We start from the raw sequence: 4278 nt of genomic DNA, 5'->3' as shown, positions 1-4278 counted from the left end.
CATCAGCCAGCCCAGAGACTGGGCAATCCAAGCACACCTTGCCTAAAAATACAGAGCACTTTGGCCAGACACTAACCAGAAAGGATGATGTTTCCCAGCATACTTATACACACTCGTCCCCCAAAAAGCAACTTCTTCCCTGGATAGTGAAAGGCATGAGGGCATGCACTTCGCAGAACACAACTAAAGCAATAGCACAGTGCCTCAAAGCACATTCTGAGTTTTTTGGTGTTGAAGCAAGCCACGCAACTGATACTGAAATGAACACAACAACTCTGTGATTTCCCACTGCCTTAGAAAGCCACAACAAAATTCACTTTGTTTCATCTCATCCTGAATATACGCAAGAAAATGAAACGCTTCTTTCAAAACTTGATTCTCTTCCAATTACTAGATACATGACAAAAATAAACCAAAGATATTTTCCTCAGCTTTAGCATCAAAGGACAAAAAGAGGAGCAATTAAGGCACTCACCATGACACATGAGCAAGCAGAGATGGTTCCCACACTCCAACCAAGATTAAACAAAATATAACTGATTGCCACTGGATTTTTATTCCTTTTAATACCAGACTTATCAGTAGCCTCTGGCTTTTTAAAATTACAATAGCCTTATATTTCCTTATAGGACATCCTGGCTATGGTGTAAAACATAGGTGAAATTCAATATTTGAGTATCAAAATAAGCAAAGAATACATCCAGACAGATTATTCTGAAGTAAAACTGAGTCAAAACAAGAGTTGTTTGTTTACAAAATTAGTTTTTAATAACTTAATACATGGTAAAAAACCTAAGCCAGATTGTTAGCTCAGTTACCCTAAAGAAACATTTAACCACTACAGTATTAGTTCTCTTATGTAAAGGCTTAGCTACATATGGGTAAATCAAGGGCTGGCAATCCCTGCTATGAGGGGGGTCCCAGCAGTATGAGGTTCTGCATGCAGAGATAACCTTTTCAAACATCTACAAGATACTTTGGAATTTAATCAGTGCCTATTCAGTGAAAACTCACAGCCTGGACTAGAGTCTCTGTAACATAAGCCAACCACTTTCAAAGAAAACTGCAGTCAACTATGATACAGCCAAAGAAATCTGGGAGTTTTCACTCCTGTCTTAGGATCTGGTGACACAATCTCCCCTTTCTGTGTACTCTCGTCTTTCCTTATCCCAGAGTACAAGCAATGCTGGAAATGTCTCAGAAAAACAAACAAACAAAACTGTGCTGTCTCCCCAGGCTTGCCATGTTGCAAGGAGGAATGTGCAAGCCACCTCCATCACATTTCTCAAACACTGATCATTTCTGATGCAGAGCTTTAGAAGGAAAAGATGTTTTAATGCCCTGCAGGCAACCAGTGCTTTCAAAGTCCATCTAAGCAACAAGACTGCAATTCCCACTCCCAGGTAACCTGCTGTCCTTGGCTTGTCACTTCTTTACTGTCACTTGTACAGTATGCTGTGTTCAAGACTGAGATTGCGTACTGGCTGAAAAGGTACCTCAGATAACACCCAAATATACTTCAAGATCCTCTGGACCTTCTTCCTTCCTGCCTCCATGCACCAAATAAAGTGTTTCACTACCTGCTTTTCTTGAGGTCATGCAAAGGCTCAGCCATTTTCTCAGCAGCTTTGGATTCACTTTTACAATGATGCACAGTTGATACAAAGAGGTTGAATACTTCCTATTGCCATTAAGACTTCCTGCCTCGCCTGTGGTGCCTTTTGTCCCTGCAGGCCATTTTCCAAGCTAGGCCAGAGCCTGCACAGCCACACTTCAGTTCTGTGGAGGTGAACCCACAGACTTTTCTCACAGCCAGGTGCCTTACCCCCAACACCTTTTGTTTTGTTTCTTTGTCTCTTATGTATGGAAAATACATAAGGCTACCTAAATGAGAAAGTTGTACCCCAACAGTTTCATTATATTCCTTTCCCTTTTTTCTCCACAAACCTTCTGCTCAGAAGATACTGGTAGGGGAATGCAGCATGCAATGATGTGCTTACACACTTCTCCTGGGACAGCGGGGCAAACACCACAAAAGTTTTAATAGTTAAGCACCAAGAATTTGCATATTTCCATTTCCAAAGACATCCTCTGTAACCAAGCCAAATCTAATGTTGGCAAAGTGTAAAGTGGCTGCAATGTTTGCTCAACACTCAACACAGTCCAAAAGTAATGGGTCAGGAAGACTGACTATGCACTGGGAGCAACATGTCACATAAGGGATCCCATAACTTAGTTCCATTTTTAGACAAAAAGCTAAGGGCCATAAAAAAATCCCAACCCAAACCGAACTCCACCTTCTGCACTCAAACTCCACTGAAAGCTCAGTTCAAAACTCATGTGGTCAGAGTCATGCAGACATAAGAGGAAACACAGAGAGGTTCAAGTGTAACACTGAGCATGAAACCCATACAAGGACCCAGCTGGCTCTTGGTAACTGCCCTGTACAGGAATCATCCACAAGACAAAATCTTCCAGCTAACCAGCAGCTCTGCAGCCAAGAGCATCAAGCAGTCTCAGGTCAAAGAACAACATGTCAGAAGGGACACGAGGCTGTTCCTTAGGAAAGTTTTAACGTACTGCAACCATGAGAAACTCAGGCACAGCAGATTCAAACAGAGGCTGGGAATGAAAATGAGACTCACATTACCTTATTCCATCTGCTCTGCCATGGATGCCCTCTTGGATACAGCTGAGCAGAACAACCCAGACTGCCATTCAGGAGGCGGGAAAGCACCTGGCCCTTGTTGTCAGGGGTGGTCTGGGACTCCCAGGATATTTACATCAACAGCTGTACAGCTTCCAGTGTGGCATCACTCAGCCTATTTTCCCCTCATTTCTCTGCACTCCCAGGAAAGGATCCAATTTAGATTGGACTGGGGTAGAGAGAAAAGGATGTGTCACTGGGGACTTAAAGCTAGCAGACTGTTCCCAATTTCAGCGCTTTGCAGCAGGGAAATTGGTGAGGGAGATGGAAAGGAAGCATGCTTCAGTGAACAAATCTGAAGATTTCAAAAGTTACCAGATGGGAACGCATGGAGGAGTTTATTTATATATAAACCAACTTTGCAAGGTTGAAAGCATTTTTTGAGAAATAAGTACTGGCCTAAAAATACCTCATCTTTGGCTGCTAACAATAAACTCTAAGAAAAAGGAGCAGAGAACCTCTTCTTACATCTTCACAAGAATGTTGAACCAAACCTATAAAGCTGAGTGTCATAATTTCAGTGGAGTCTCTCCCATTTTTGGCCTTCACTTCTTCCAGAAAACTGCACTGCTAGATAATTCTAGACATGTCAAGACATGTTTGAATCAAGAAAACTGTAAACATAGCAGAGCTGGCATAAATCTTGACCAGCAGCTATCACTTTCAGCACTGCTGAACCTGTAGCATAAGTGGTTTCTAAATTTCTTTATTCAGGATTTTATGTTTTGTTTACACCATCACTAAATAAATCCTACTGATCGCCATGAGCACTAAGTACTTCCTGAAAAATCTGTCCAAGATCACAGCATCTGTTCATTAGATTGCTTTTTTTAAGCAGGCCTTTTTACCAGCCCTTACATTTAGTATCACTTTCTACTTCCTACAGCAAGGTCATGCTTTCAGTTTGTAAAGCTCCGGATTCCTACTGTTTGTGCAGGATATTAACTTCATCCTGCAGTTAAGAAAATTCTAGCTGAAGTTTCACAAGGTTGGGAGGAAAAGGTTTTTTGCCTACATGACATGTAGACATGCTGGCATGTGCCAGCACAAAGACCTCAGCACAGATATTTTGGCCACACGACTACCACAAAGCTCTGCCTTGTTTATAACAGAGATAAGTATGGGGTGAGGGTCACAATGAAAGCTGGGAATTGGTTCAGGTGAAGCTTCCCATTCCATCTTCCCCGTGGGATGAGGATGATCAATTGGACTTAATTCAAAAATAAGAGTACCATTCTACAGACTGTTTTGTCGCAGAGGTGGAAAAGACTCTACTACTAATAGATCCAAACAGCACAAAGGAGGCTTCCTAATTTCAATAAAAGAGATTTCACCAGGGAAAAGCAAATGGTAGGCACTGTCAGTTGGAATGAGTGGTGAAAGAGAGGTAAAGAGATGGAGAGTAAGGGGAAAATGAAAGCCTAAAACAAACCACTAGCAGGGAAATAGAAAAAGATCAAAGGATGCAGAATCTAGACTAAAGAGGAGAGCTAAAGTGAAGACAACACACAACAGGTGATGAATTGAAGAGCATCAACTCCAAACACTTTATTGTGTCATTATTCCCAGTA

The sequence above is a fragment of the Zonotrichia leucophrys genome, chromosome 1 (genome assembly GCF_028769735.1).
Source record: "Zonotrichia leucophrys gambelii isolate GWCS_2022_RI chromosome 1, RI_Zleu_2.0, whole genome shotgun sequence".
Lineage (NCBI taxonomy): Eukaryota > Metazoa > Chordata > Aves > Passeriformes > Passerellidae > Zonotrichia > Zonotrichia leucophrys.
Note: the sequence above shows the minus strand (reverse complement) of the source record.